This window comes from Vicugna pacos, chromosome 11 (genome assembly GCF_048564905.1).
Source record: "Vicugna pacos chromosome 11, VicPac4, whole genome shotgun sequence".
Taxonomy (NCBI): Eukaryota; Metazoa; Chordata; class Mammalia; order Artiodactyla; family Camelidae; genus Vicugna; species Vicugna pacos.
This window is the reverse complement of record NC_132997.1, coordinates 75,779,100-75,795,709: the sequence shown is the minus strand read 5'-3', so window position 1 is coordinate 75,795,709 and position 16,610 is coordinate 75,779,100. Positions and strand designations below refer to the sequence as shown.

Genomic DNA, 16,610 nt, shown 5'->3' with positions numbered 1-16,610 from the left:
AAAAATCTATGGGATGTGGCAAAGTCAGTTCTTTATTTTTTTAATTAATTAATTAATTAATCAATTTATTTATTTATGTGGGTGGAGGTAATTAGGTTTGTTTATTTATTTATTTATGTTTTAGAAGAAGCGCTGGGGATTGAACCCAGGACCTTGTGCATGCTAAGTATACACTCTACTGCTTGAGCTATACCTTCTCCGCTAAAAGCACTTCTAATAGGGAAATTCATACAGATAAAGACCTTCCTCAAAAAAAAAAAAAAAGAGCAATCTCAAATAAACAACCTAACCTACCACCTAAAAGAATTAGAAAAAGAAGAACAAATAAAACCAAAAGTCAGTGGAAGGAAGGAAATAATAAAAATTGAGAGAAAATAGATAAAATAGAGATTGAGAAAACAGTAGTAAAAATAAATAAAACAAAGAGCTGATTTTTTGAAAGAGTAAACAAAATTGACAAGCCTCTGGCCAGGATCACCAAGAAGAACAGACACTGGACTCAAATAAATAAAATAAGAAATGAAAGAGGGGAAATTGCAACCAATACCACAGTAATACAAAAGACCATAAGAGAATACTATGGACAACTATATGGCAAGAAACTAGACAATCTAGAAAAAATAGACAAGTTTCTAGAAACATACAGGCCACAAAAACTGAATCAAGAAGAAATAGATAATTTGAATAGACTGATCACTGGACATGAAATAGAATTAGAAATAAAAAATACTCCCCACAAACAAAAGTCTGGAACTGTATAGTTTCACTAAACATACAGAGAACTTATACCAATTCTTGTCAAACTCTTCCAAAAGATTGAAGAGGAGGAAGCACTCCCAAACTCGTTCTATGAAGCCACCATCACCCTGATACCAAAACCAGACAAAGACACTACCAAAATAATTACAGGCCAGTTATCTCTGATGAATATAAATGCAAAAATTCTCAACAAAATATTAGGAAACCAAATCCAACAACACATAAAAAATGTCATATACCACGATCAACTTGGATCCATTCCAGGGACACAAAGATGGTTCAACGTACACAAATCAATCAGTGTGATACACCACATCAACAAAAGGACAAAAATCACATGATCTTCTCAATAGATGCAGAAAAAGCATTTCATAAAATTCAAAATACATGATAAAGACAAATACCAAAGTGAGTACTGAGAGAACATATCTCAACATCATAAAAGCTACTTATGACAAGCCCACAGCCAACATAATACTCAATGGTGAGAAGTTGAAATCTTTCCCCCTAAAATCTGGAATAAGACAAGGATGACCACTCTCACCACTTCTATTCAACATCGTATTGGAAGTCCTAGCCATAGCAGTCAGACAAGAAAAAGAAATAAAAGGGGCCCAAATTGGAAGGGAAGAGGTAAAACTGTCACTATATGCAGATGACATGATACTATATATGGAAAACCCTAAAGATTCCACACAAAAACTACTAGAAATGATAAATGAATTCAGCAAGGTAGTAGGATATAAGATTAACATACAGAAATCTGTTGCATTTCTTTACACTAACAATGAAATATTAGAAAAGGAAAGCAAAAAAAAATCCCTTTTAAAATTGCATCAAAAAATAAAATAATTAGGAATAAACCTGACCAAAGAAATGAAACACTTATACACTGAAACTATAAAACATTGATAAAGGAAATGGAGGATGATTCAAAGAAATGGAAAGATATCCCATGGTCTTGGCTTGGAAGAATTAATACTGTTAGAATGATTATACTACCCAAAGGAATCTACAGGTTTAATGTGATCCCTATTAAATTACCCAGGACATTTTTCACAGAACTAGAATCACAAAAGAACCAGAATTGCCAAAGCAATCCTGATGAAAAAGAATGAAATTGGAGTCATAACCCTCCCAGTCTTCAGACTATACTACAAAGCTACTGTAATCAAAACAGCATAGAATTGGCACAAAAAGAGACATATGGATCTATGGAACAGAATAGCCCAGAAATAAACCCACACACCAATGGTCAATTAACCTTTGACAAAGAAGGCACGACTGTACAATGGAGATAGGACAGTCTCTTTGGCAAATGGTGTTGGGAAAGCTTGACAGAAGCATGTAAATCAATGAAGTTAGAACACTCCCTCACACCATACACAAAAATAAACTCAAAATGGCTTAAAGACTTACATATAAGGCAGGACACCATAAACTAGAAGAGACCATAGGCAGGACATACTCTGACATAAATTGTAGCAATGTTCTCCTTGAGCAGTCTACCAATGCAATAGAAATAAAAGCAAAGATAAACAAATGGAACCTAATTAAACTTGTAAGTTTTTGCACAGCAAAGGAAACCATAAACAAAATGAAAAGACAACTTAATGGAATGGGAAAAATTATTTGCAAGCAGTGTGACCCACAAGGGCTTAATTTCCAGAATATACAAATAGCTCATACAACTCAAGAACAACAACAAATACCCAGCCAAAAATGAGTAGAAGACCTAAAGAAACAATCCTCCAATGAAGACATACAAACAGCCAATAGGCACATGAAAAAATGCTCAGTATCACTAATTATCTGAGAAAAGCAAATCAGAACTACAATGAGGTATCACCTCACACCAGTCAGACTGGCCATCATTAGAAAGTCCACAAAGCTACACGCTGGAGAGGATATGGAGAAAAGGGAAACCTCCTGCACTGTTGGTAGGAATGTAGTTTGGTGCCACCATTATGAAAAACAGCATGGAGATTCCTTAAAAAACTAAAAATAGACTTACCATAAGACCCAGGAATCCTACTCCTGGGCATGTAAAAACAGAGGAAACCCTGTTTTTAAAAGATACATGCACCCCAGTGTTCATAGCAGCACTATTTACAATAGCAAAGGCATGGGAGCAACCTAAATGTCCGTCGACAGATGGCTGGATAAAGAAGTGGTGGTATGTATATATACATGGAATACTGCTCAGCCATAAAAAGAGTGAAATAATGCCGTTTGCAGAAACGTGGATGGACCTAGAGATGATCATACTAAGTGAAGTAAGAAAGAGAAAGACAAATACCTTATGATATCATTTACATGTGGAATCTAAAAAAAAGAATGACACAAATGATCCTATTTACAATACAGAAACAGACTCACAGAAAGAAAACAAACTTATGGTTACCCAGGGGAAAAGGGGATGGGGAGAGATAAAATGCTGTTTCAATATTTGCAGATACTAACTACTATATTTGAAATAGATAAACAACAATTTTCATTCTTTCTTCCTTTCTTTCTTCCTTCCTTTCTTTCTTTTTTCTTTTTCTTTCTTTCTTTCTCTTTTTCTTTCTTCCTTTCTTTCTTCCTTCCTTTCTTTCTTTTTTCTTTTTCTTTCTTTCTTTCTTTCTTTCTTTCTCTTTCTTTCTTTCTTTCTTTCTTTCTTTCTTTCTTTCTTTCTTTCTTTTTCTTTGTTTCTCTCTCTTCCTTCCTTCCTTTCTTTCTTTTTCTTTCTTTCTTCCTTCCTTTCCTTTCCTTTCCTTTTCCTTCCTTCCTTCCTTCCTTTCTTTCTTTTTCTTTCTTCCTTCCTTCCTTCCTTTCTTTCTCTCTCTCTCTTTCTTTCTCTCTCTCTTTCTTCCTTCTTTCCTTCCTTCCTTCCTTTCTTTCTTTCTTTGTTTCTTTGTTTCTTTCTTTGTTTCTTTCTTTCTTTGTTTCTTTGTTTCTTTCTTTCTCTCTCTCTTTCTTTCTTTCTTTCTTTCTTTCTTTCTTTCTTTCTTTCTTTCTTTCTTTCTTTCTTTTTCTTTCTTCCCTTCCCTTCCCTTCCCTTCCCTTCCCTTCCCTTCCCTTCCCTTCCCTTCCCTTCCCTTTCCTTTCCTTTCCTTTCCTTTCCTTTCCTTTCCTTTCCTTTCCTTTCCTTTCCTTTCCTTTCCTTTCCTTTCCTTTCCTTTCCTTTCTTTCCTTTCTTTCTTTCTATCAGAATCCCTGTGCTGTACACCAGAAACTAAGACAACATTGAAATTAACAGTACATCAATTGAAAAAAAGAAAAAAAAAAGAAAAAGAATCCCCTCCCCAGAAAAAAAATAAAGAGGTAACCTACAGAATGGATGAAAATATTTGCAAACCACATATATCTGATAAGGGGGTATATTCAAAATATATCAATTAACTCCTTTACCCAATAGCAAAAACCCAAGTAACCTGATTAAATACTGTGCAAAGGATTTAGGAAGACATTTCTCCACAGAAGACATGCAAATCTGCAGAATATATACAAATGGCTAATAGGTATATGAAAAGATGCTCAACATTTTTAATCCCTAGGGAAACGCAGATCAAAACTCAATTAGATATCATGTGACACCTATTAGGATCGTTATTATCAAAGAAAAAAGATAAAAAGTGTTAGTGAGGATGTAGAAGAATTAGAACCCTTGTGTACTGTTGATTTGGAATGCAAAATGCTCCAGCTACTACACACGGGAAAACAATATACAGTCTCCTAAAAAAATTAAAAATAGAACTACCACACAGTCCAGCAATTCCATTTCTGGATATTTATCCAAAAGAATTGAAATCAGGATCTCAAAGATACTTGCACTCCCATGTTCATTGCAGCATTATTCATGATAGCCTAGATATAGAAACAACCTAAATGTCCATCGATAGGTGAATGGATAAAGCAAATTTGGTGTATACATACAGTGGAATATTATTCAGCCTTAAAAAGGAAAGAAATCTGGCCATGTGCAGCAGCATGTATGAATGTTGAGGACATTATGCTAAGTGAAATAAGCCAGTCACAGAATGTCAAATACTATATGATTCCACTTATATGAGGTATCTAAAATAATGAAACAGATAGAAGCAGAATAGAATGGTGATTGTCAGGGACTGGGGAAGGGACGTGAGGAGTTGCTATTCAATGGGTTTTAAGTTTCAGTTATTGACAGGTGATTAAGTTCTAGAGGTCTGCTTTACAACATTGTGAATACCTGCTGTAACAACACTAGATTGTACACTTAAAAATTTAAGGAGTTTTATCTTGTATTTTAAGTATTCTTACCACAATAAAAATATTTCCATTGTAAAAATATTATAAAACCCTAAAGTTTATTATATGAATATATTAGGGTTTTAAAGTGTGTCTCTGTGACTATTTTTGGCATGCTAACTCAATTGTAAGTTCTGTGAAAGTGGAGTCCATGTCTTTTGTTTCTTCCATACCCCATGCTTTTAAAATGGTGTAGAACCACACAGTAGATGGTTAATAGTTTGATTGATGGATAGATTTATTAATTACAAGAAAATGAAAGACATTCAAACTGTTGGAAACTGATATTTTCGAACATTTACCGTGTGTCAGGCACTGTGCTAAATGTTTAATATAGTTTGTTTCATTTAAATATTTACAGAGTCTTGAGAGAAAGTTATTACTACTCACTTTTTAATGATGAGGCATCTGAGATTCAAAAATAGAGATTTGTGTGAGATGATATGGTTAATAAGATTTGAAACCTGATATTTGTTATTGTTGTTTTTGATTGTTTTTTTCTTACTCCAGAAATGTATCTGTTTAGCTAGTAATAAATTACTGTGACTTTGGAAAAAATTTATCATCTTAACCATTTTTAAGTGTACAGTTCACTAGTGTTAGGCCCAGGTAGTTTTTGAATCTGTGAAAAGAATACATTCTGTCTGTCTTCACCTTTGTCAGATTCATATTTTACATTAGTATTTCTGTGTTATATTTACATGGTATATTATTGTTTACTAAGCACTTAGGCATATAGGTGTCATTTAATCTTTAAAGAACCCTGTTAGGTGGGTACTCTTATTCTTTTTCAATGAAAAAGAAATAGATTTGGAAATTAGGTGACTTGTCCAAGTATACACAGCTATTTGATGGGTCAGAACTGGAACTTTAACTTTGTAGTTTGAACTCCATGTTTAGTATTCTTCCTACTGTGGCCTATTAAAATCAGTAGGAGTTGGAGGAAAGGCGACTTGCTAATGATGGTTATTTGGTGATAAATAACATGCTTGCTTTTAAGGAGCTCCTCCTGTAGGAAAGACAGACATGTACATAATGCATATGAAATAAAATGTTAATGCTAACCTGGAGACACATACAAAGTCTTGTGTTAGCAAGGAGACGTTAAGAACTAAGTCATCTCGGGACAGACTGGGATTTCAAAATGTAGAATAGATAAACAAGATTATACTGTATAGCACAGGGAAATATATACAAGATCTTGTGGTAGTTTGCAGTGAAAAAAATGTGACAATGAATATATGTATGTGCATGTATAACTGAAAAATTGTGCTCTACACTGAAATTTGACACATTGTAACATGACTATTACTCAATAAAAAAAGTTAAAAAAAAAAGAACTAAGTCATCTTCAGCCAGTATACAAATTCTTCTCTCTCCTTATATATCTGTAGGAAAGTATTTCTGTAAGTGGAATCTGACAACTTCTGGAGGGTTGTGTGAGTATGTCAATGGCTTCTCAGACGTTCAGGAATTCTTAACCAGAATTAAAAAGTTTAAGTTTCATCTTAATAATAATCTAATATATCAGATGTTCAGGAATTCTTAACCAGGATTAAAAAGTTTAAGTTTCATCTTAATAATAATCTAATATATATGAGGATTGGGTACATTATAAGTCACCTATCTGAACACTTCTGTTGCAGGATTTTATTCTCTGTATTTATTGATCTTTTGGATTGTGTTGGTATCAAGATATACTATTTCAATTGTCTCAGGTTTATAGGGAAAGATCAGGAGAAAACTTAATACATAAATGATGTAATTAGCTCAAATGAAGGCGAAATCATGTCAAAGAGGGCTCTGGGATTAAAAATTTAGAACTAGTTCAAATAGAGAAAAGTCATGGGGCAATTGGATGATCCCTAGGGCCTACATCAGATTTAAGATGATGACTATGACGATGATGACAATGACAGTAACAAGGATGATGATACTGATTCTGGTGACAGTTAACATTTTGGGGTGCTTACTATGTACCAAGTACTGTGTACTTTACAAGTATTTGCTCATTAACTTATAATAACTCAATGGGCTAAGCAGTTTTACTTCCTCATTTTCTGTATGGGGAAACTGAGGCTTAACTTGTGCCATAAATCGGCTATAGTCAGGTTATGAGCGGTGATTTGGTATTTCAATAAAACGACACCATCACGTTAAAGTGATATGATAGTTTAAGTTTTATGGATTTTTGGGAGTTTGTTTCTATTTTTGTTATAAATTTGTTTTTTGTTAATTTGTTTTTATTAATTATTAAGAACTGTAGGCAAAAGCTGATTTTCATGTTTTTGAATATTTAAAAGCATGATGATGAAAATAATTTAATTTGGGGAGTGGTCCATGAGAATTCCCCCCCACCCCCTTTATCTGTAAGAGGAGTGCTGTATCTGAAAGATGCTACCAGGGAACACCGTAGATATTCTACTCTATTTTCTGTTAAAGCAGCATGCCACTCTCTGGGTCTGGAGATTGGAATAGTGGACTTCCAACTTTTTTTGATGGTGTAGTTCGATTAGTAAAAACTTTTGAGCACCCCAACAAGTTCTGTTTGTGTGTTTATTTATTTATACATTATATATTTGTATCATTGTGTTAGATATATGCTATACTAATATAGCATATCAACAAACATAGAAATTAAAACTTATTAAAGTGAATAAATAGATGTTACTTTATTTTCTTCTCATATTCCCAGTGCACACATAGTCCATTTGGAGATTACTGGTATACAAGACAGACAGAGTAAGATTCAGAAGAAACTCGGTTTTATTCCTGGCTCCATTTCCTCTGGAGCTGCTGAGTAATTTATTTCTGGACCCCTGTTTATTCTTAAAACTTGAATTTCACAGGCTGTTTTTTTCCTGTAAACAAGTTTAAACTTTGCTTTTTCGTACCATAGAGTTAGTCTAGGAATATAGGTAATAACTGTTATATATACTAATTGTGGAAGTCAGGACATTTCAACGTAATTCTAGTCAACAGTACCCACATTTTTATTTGTGATGGGTTAATTCCTTGCATTTTTTTTAGCAAAGGATGTTCCCATGATCCTGAATATCTAGGAAATATAGTTTAATTGTCAAATATGTTTGTTAAACATCAGGTTAAAACAAGTTAAATATATTTTAAAAGAGTTTTTAATATACTAATATGCAGTGTAAATCTCTGAGAGAGGGATAAAGTGTGTATTTCCTGAGAGTAGTGTTCCACAGAACATGCTTTGAGAAACCATGGGTCTGAGAATTTTTTTTGGAGTAAATGTGGTTAAGGACATTGACTTTAGAGTCAGACCCATATTTGAACTCTAGCTGTGTGATCTTGAGCAAGTTATTTGATCTATCTAGGTCTTAATTTGTGTATCTGTAAAATAAGAATAATAAATGGCTAACATTTATTGAGCACTTCATTTAATCTTCACAGAAATTCTCTCATTATCTCTACTTATAGATATGAAAACTATGAAATAAAGATATTATGTAAGTTCTCCAAGGTTACTCAGTTTATGAATGGTGAAATAAAAAAATCTAACTCACATAGTCTAACTCTAGAACCTGTGATCTTAATTGTTACTCTGCATTGCTACATTATGTAATTTAGAATGACATGATATTATGTGTCATGACATTAAATGGCATGATATGTAAAATATTAACAGAGTGCCCAATGCATAGTAGATATTAGTAGAGGGTTATTACTTTCTTCTTTTACGTGAGTCATTACATGATTGCCCCATAAAGTAAAGTGATTTGTGTCAGGAAGGACTCTGTACCAAATGAATTTAGACAAAAATCCATAGTGAGGCAAGCAGTGGGGGGGATTCATGTGGGGTAACAGAAGCATCTACCTAGGCTAGTTCTCAGAGAGTTGGAAGCACTCTCTTGGGTTCCTAAGCTGGCCAGAGCATCTCTTGGACCTCTTGTGACTGAGAGAACAGCAAGGACTCCCCAGTAGGCAGTGTGGTCGATTAGCTAAGAGAAAGACAAGACATTTTAGGATATTTCAAGGGTTTCTCTCTATCTCAAAAAGGACCCACATGCTCCTCCCTTTAGAGCTGCAGTCAGAGCCCCTTCAGAAGATTTTTCTGCATAAACAAAAATAAACAGGCAATCAAAACAACAGAAAAAATCATTTTTGATATGGAATTGGTTATCTATACCATCAAACAAGTGAGTTCTTTAAGGGCACTAACTTTGGTACTAATTAACTTAGGGTTAAGCTGCACTATTCATGTGGGTCTGATACCATTTTGTGTATAGCCCCATTAGGCAATCATCAGAGTTTCCAGCAGAGAGCACTTTATTAGAATTTCCACACAATGACAAAACAACTTAAGTGAGTTATACTTTTTAAACAAGGACCTCTCCTCTCCTCCCAAACATGGGTCTTTTTCTCCTCAATTATCTCTCTGACATGTAGAAAAGGAGAGAAAGATAGGTGTCTCTGCCTTTTGGGGAAATGTGGGATCTTCCATTTAAACTTGCTCTCATGTGTGTTTTTCTTTCTTGGCCTGTTTATATAAATAGAAGAAGCCAGAAGCCAGTGAAAATAAAAATCGTGAAGCTATCCATGAGACATGCAGAAGCAGCCTCCTTGAATGATAAACAATCTTAGCAGCAGGAAGATCTGGCCTGATATTCATTACTGAAAAACTTCCATTGAATGGACAGTTTGTCCAGATGAGTTAATTAATTTTGAGTTCTCTGTCCTCTTAGAAACAATACCATTCCAGATTGGCTGAAAACATGTTTACTTTGAACATTCATCAGTAATTCTAGGTCAGCCACCCCACCGCTTGGTTTGCTTTGGTGCCAGCTGCATGTGGCAGAAAAGTTAATTAGATGTTTCTTGTTGTGTTAAAAGGAGGAAAAGTCATGTGGGGGAGCAGGACTCTTGCAGAGAGAAAGGAGCGTGGAGTTTCCAGTTCTCAGGATTGGGAAGCCATGAGGAGAGACTAGTCCATATTAATCTGTAAGGAATTCAGGGGCTTTTTCCAAGAATAGCTTTTCATCTCTGCAAATGAATTTCCATTTTGATATTCCAAAAATATTTAAACAAATTATTTCACTTGTTCAAAGGCTCTTTTTCTATCCCAAATTTGCTCTGCCTTCCAAGACCTATTTGAATTATACCTTTACTCCTAAACTTTCTCTTACGGCAGTGGCTTTGATAAGCCTTTTCTTGTCTGAAGTTCTAAGGCAGTAGGAGATAATAACCATGGTCTTTTCCATTGTATTTGCTATTTGCTGATGTTTCAAGTGTATTTAGTAGGTCTCTTAATTACATTTAGGTGAGGAATTATTTTGTAAGTGGGTAGAAAAAGTGACAGCCTTTGCAAATGATTTTTGTAAAAAAAAAAATCTCTTCCTCCACCTCCACCCTATCCCTTTTTTTGGAGTTTCATCAATGCTGTTCTGCATATCAATAGTTTGTTCCTTTTTATTGTTAAGTTTCCATTGAACAGATACGGTATTATTTGCTTATCCATTTACCACCTGATGGAAATTTTGATTCTCTCTTTCCAGTTTTTGGCTATATGAATAAAAGAGCAATGAAAATTCATATCTTTGCATGAACATATGTTTCATTTCTTTGGGATAAATACCTGGGAGTGGAATTGTTGGATTGTGTGCTAAGTGTATGTTTAACTTTTTAGGAAATTGACAAACTTACCCCAAAGCAGTTGGACCATTTTGCATTCCCACCACCAATGTATAACAGTTCCAATTGCTCCATATCCTCCTGAAAGCTTGATATGGTCAGTATTTTTAATTTGAACTAGTTTAGTGAATGTACAGTGGTAACTCATTGTGATTTTATTTGTGTTTCCTTAATGACTAATGATATTGAACATTGTTTTATATGTTTATATGCGTTATATATTTTCTTTGGTGAAATTTCTGTTCAATTCTTTTATCTTTAAATGGGTTGTTTTCCTTATTATTAAGTTGTAAGAGTTTTAATAAATTCTGGACACAAATCTTTGTCAGACATTTGTTTTGTAAATATTTTCCCCCTGTATCTGGTTTACCTTTTCATTTTTGAAAAATTAAAAGGGTAAAAGGGGGATCAAAGGGTAAAAATAAATTAATTAATTAAATAATAGTAAAAAAAAACAAACCTGTGCATCCTTCAATTAGATGAGGACAGTTATGCATCACTAAATGTTCCATGTTTGCCTTGTGGACAAGAGGAAGCTCAGAGCCAAATTCACTGCTAAATCTAGTACACCACCCTTTCCTTAACTTTCTAGTATGATCCATGTGCTTTGTGAGGAAAAGAGCTGGATTGTGTTTGTGTATGTATTTTCAGCATGCCTTGTACTGCACCTGGTAATAACAGTAACATTTATTAAGTGCTTACTACATGATAGACAGTGTGCTAAGCATTAAAAAAGTTTTTAATTTTGATGAAGTCCCACTCATTTAAAAGCTAATTTGTGCTTTTTGTGTTATATGGTTTACAAAATATGCATTCTAAATGATCAGAATCTACTTTTAATTAATACTACACAGTTTCATGCATGGTGTAAGTACCATATTCTCCCTCCCATCCCTCATGCTATCAATATTATAATTTCATTGTAACATATGCCATACACAAAATTCATTGTTCCTATTTTTGCTTGAATCATTCAACTATCTCTTAAAAATAAAAAAAATTTTAACCTTCATTTATTCCTTTTCTGATACTCTTCAGCTGTTTTTTTACATCCATTTTTCTCTTTTTCCTTTTCCCTGAATACTTTAACATTTCTTAAAGAGTAGGTATGCCAACAATGAGTTTATCTGAGAAAAGTATCTCTCCTTTACTTTTGAAGGATATTTTTGCATAGCATAGAATTCTGGGTTGATCTTTTTTTCTTTTAACACTTTAAAAATTTGACTACATTTTCTTCCATGATTTCTGATGAGAAGTTTGCTATAAATCTTATTCTAGTCCTCTGTAGGCAGTGTATCTTTTTTTCCTCTGATTGCTTTCAAGATTTTCTCTTTGTCTTTGGTTTTTAGCATTTTTAAGTTTGATATGCCTAGAGGTGTCTGTCTGTGTGTGTGTGTGTTTGGTTATTGGTATTTATCTTGTTTAGTGTTTACCTGAATTTGTTGTATCTAAGCCTTGGTTATTGTCTGTCACTAAGTTTGGACAATTCTTAGCCATTATTCTTCAGCCCTTCCTTTGCCTTCTAGGACTCCAATTATGGGTATAATATACCATTTGATATTGTTCCTTTGCTCTTGGATTCTCTATTGTTCTTTTTTCTTTAACTTTTTTTTTTCTCTCTGCATTTCATTTTCATAATTTTTACTTGACTTTTCTTTTCTTGCTGGCTTGCATTGTTTCTGACAAAATGTCTACTGGACCTAGAGTATCTTTTTGCTCTATTGTTTCAGCAATTGATTATGATATGCTTTGGTGTTGTATTCTTCCTGTTTCTTATTCTTGGGTTTCTCTGGGTTTATAGTTTTCATTTAATTTAGAAGTTTTGACTATAATTTTTTCAAATATTTTTTCTTTTCTTCTCCTGTCCTATTTTGGCATCAATTACTTGTATATTAGGCTGCTTAATATTGTCTGATAGTTCTGTGATGCTCTATTAAAATTTTTTCAGTCTTTTTCCTTCCTCATATATGTCATTTTGGGTAGTTTCTACTGCTGTGTCTTTAATTCTATTGATCTTTTTTTTTGCAGTGCCTAAGTTGCTGATAATTCAATACAGTTGAATTATACAATACAATAACTTTTATTTCAGTTATGTTTTTTATTTCTAGATTTTACATTTGTTTCTTTTTATATCTTTTGTATTTCTCATTTTCACTCTTGTGCTTTCTTTAATCTTGAACATACAGAATATATTTTTAATAGTTTTTTCATCTCTTTGATTACTATTTTCATCACGTGTGTCATTTCTGTGTCTGTTTATATTTATTTATTTTTCTCCTGTTATGGGTCATATTTTCTTGTTTCTTTGTTTGCCTGGTAATTTTTAGCTGGATGTCAGACATTTTGAATTTTACATTGTTGGATGTTGGATGCTTTGATATTCCTTTAAATATTTTTTGTCTTTTGGGGGGGATGAGTTAAGATCCTTGGAATCAATTTGATTTTTTTCAAGGCTTTAAGCTTTATTAGGGTAGTCTGTGCTAATTTGACTTCTCTATTGAGGCAATATCTTTGTGAGGCAGTACCTTTCTACATCCATACCCTTTTTTTTCTTGATGCCATGTGTGTTATGAGGGTCTTTTTAGTCTGGCTGACTAGAACATGAATTTTTCTTGGTCCTCCGTGTACTGTGGTGATTGTTTTACTTAATTCTTCCTGGTGGTTTTCTTCCTTGCCTTGGTAGTTTTCTTACATACCCTGGGATGTCAGGAGCCTCTGCTGCAGATATCTGGAGCTCATGCTCTTTGTGTAGCTCCCTCTTCTGTACTCTGTTCTGTAAATTTTAGTTGTCTTAGCCTTGCCTAACTCTGAAGTCTTCCCCTTCAACTCAGTAAGAATGTGGGAGTTCTGTTTGGGTTCCCCCTTCTGTACTAGTCTGAAAACTCTCTCCAGGTAGTGAGATGGGGCATCATAGGGCTCACTGTTTTTTTTTTCCTTCTTCAGGAATCACTTTCCTGTGCTTTCTGTTTTTATCTCTGAAGCCATTTTTTCATGTATTTTGGTCCTTTTAAAAAGTTGTTTAGGGTAGAAGGGTTAATATGGTTTCTGTTATTCCAGCATGACTGGATGCTGAAATTTGTGATATAAATTTGAGTTTCCCATAATGTCTCCTTGTACCCAGATGTCTTCTTACTGCCTTTCAGGAGGCTTGTAATTCCACTGTTAAATAATCATTAATTTGGATCTTTTGGTATTTGAATATCTTATTAAGATGCAAACATTCTCCATTGGAAAGGAAGCATAACAGCACAAGTAGCTCACTAAATATTTATGTGGCATCTGAAAGCATACAAATGTCATGGAAATAGAACTCTGGGTACCTGTCCTGAGATCTGCCATGAATTACTTGTGAATCCTGGCCAAGTTATTTAACTTGTCTGGCCCAGTTTTTTATTTGTTAAATATAAGGGAGGTAGATTAGGTGATTACTTGGAAGGGATTAGTTGGCCTCTGGCTGGGAGCAGAAGTAGGCCAGTGCATTACTCCTTGAGGAACTTAAATATAGTCGGAGAAATACATCTAAATTTCCTTAAAAACTCCAGAAAATCATAAAGAACAATGTAGTAGAATATTATCTATGCTAAGTGCTAAGAGAGTTCAGATATGTTAACCTAATAGATTAACATATAAGGTCTGAAGGAATAAGATAAGGCTTTGTGGCAAAGATGGAACTCAAGTTGTTCCTTAAGGATGGATATTTTTGGATAAGCCAAAGGGGACAAAAGTAGGGGGAATAAGATGTTTACCTTTGTTAGAAAATTTTCATTGTCTAATGAGAGTTTAACCTTCTGAGACTAGAGATCAATTTCAGAATGTTATTATGAAAATGGAAGTGATTGTTCCTTTTTCTTTATCAATAAGAGATAAAAACAATTACTGTTTTAATAGTGGTTATAACTCTTGTGGTTATTCTGAGTTGTTTACAGTTTGTTTAGAGTTAGGAGTTTTGCAGATGCTTTCTAGTTTCTGAAACAAATCCTAGATCTAATTTGTACCCCAAATAAAATTTACTAAAGTTCCTCATTATTATTCATCCCCTTGACTTCTGTATTCTCCTTGTTTAAAGGCATCACTGTTTGCCTTGTCCTTTAAGGAAAATCTTTAACTATTTTTGATTATTTTGTGTCTAACCTCCCATACTCATTTGGCCACTAAGTATAGTAGTCTTTAACTCTGGAATCCTTTTTCTTGCTCCTGCTGTGCTACTAGCACTTCTCACCCCTCCCTTGGAGTATTATGACAGATTAATGGTCTCTCTGCTCTTTAGCAATCCTAATACATTTTTCATACTGCTGTCAGATTTATTCTCATTAATAGCCTTCAATAGATCACTTCTCTGATTCAGAGCTTCTGACATCTCTTCAGAGCCTGGAAGATAAAGCTTGAACCATAAAGGTCCTTGTAAGTTTGATTCCAGCCTGTTTCTCCAGGTATCTTTCCACCCTACTGTACTCTGGTCTTAGTATTTTAAGTATTATACGTGGAAAAAGGGGGACTATTCCAAACAGGAAGCAGAATTAGCAAAGGCATGAAAATAAATATATACTTGGATTCTCCATCAGATAGACTTCTTATCCTTTAGTGAAGATTTGGCTAAGTAAGTCAACCCCCTTTATCACATACTCTTGACTTCATTCTCTTTCTCTATTTATGCAGATTTTAAGTGTTTGCTATGATGTTTCAGAGTTATTTCTGTTCTTGTTTGTATAGTAGGCTGTGAGCTCAATGAGGGTAGGGACGTTTATTTATCTTTGCATTCCTGGTGTTCATATAATGTGTTGAGCACATTGTAGGAGCTTATGTGTTTGAATTGATTACCAGCATACCTAACACTCTTTCTTGAAAGCCTGGTCCTAGTTCTGTAGGTCCCCTGAGGCTGCCACTAGGAGGCTCCAAAACCATCCACATGAGGAAATTTGGTTTGCTTCCAAGTTAGGTAAGGAACTGATGATGCTTGATGAATCCTTATCAAAAGTTCTGATGTCTAAACCTTTATCTTAATTTCTTTAGAATTCTGTTTTGTTTCCTGATTGGCTTTGGTATTTAGTAGCTTTGGATTACACATTACCCCTTAGAGAACCTAAATGATGTAAGCCAAGGATATAAACATTCTAATCCTAGCCAGTCTATCCATACCATGGGGGAAGTCAGCTTTCAAAGAAGCTAAGTTAGTTTTTCCAGGCACAGAGTGAAGGAAAGTGCTACTGACTCTAATCTAGTGCCTAAATATTTCTTTTTTTCTTCATCAAAAAGCATGCATGAAGTGTAATTGTTGGTTCCTGTCCTTGCCTGTCATTTATTTATCTCCAAAAGTTTTGAATATGTCAGAGTCCAACAGAAATTGCCATCTAAGATTATTACTGCTTAGTGACCCGATATGCCAGGCCATTGGCTCTAATCAGCATCATGACAGCTGCTTTGGTGCAAGTAAATTCTATATCATTTCTTTGAAGTTCATCTCTTTAGAAGCTTCTTGATATTGGGATAACCCTAGAGCTTCTGAGTGGGTTTTATTGTTTGTATGTGAGGAGGAAGAGAGGAGCCCACTAATACAGTACTGCATTGATTTCTTCATCTACCTGTACATCTAAATCCTGTCTTTTTGATGGCCAATAGGCTCATGAAAAGATGCTCAATATCACTAATTACCAGAGACGTGCAAATCAAAACTACAAGGAGGTATCACCTCACACCAGTCAGAAGAGCTATCATTAAAAAGTCTGCAAACAATAAATGCTAGAGAGGGTATGGAGAAAAGGGAACCCTCCTACACTGTTGGTGGGAATTCGGTACAGCCAACTATGGAAAACAGTATGCAGATTCCTTAAAAAACTAAAAATAGAATTACCTTATGATCCAGCAACCCCATCCCTAGGCATATATTGGGAGGAAATTCTAATTTGAAAAGATATGTGCACCACAAT

General features: G+C 34.3%; 1 protein-coding gene across 2 annotated transcripts in view; it reads left to right on the top strand.

Moving 5' to 3' along the window:
• The window catches only part of HPSE2 (heparanase 2 (inactive)), a 569,659-nt gene that overhangs the window by 26,538 nt on the left and 526,511 nt on the right, over positions 1 to 16,610 (top strand). The window lies entirely within an intron of this gene.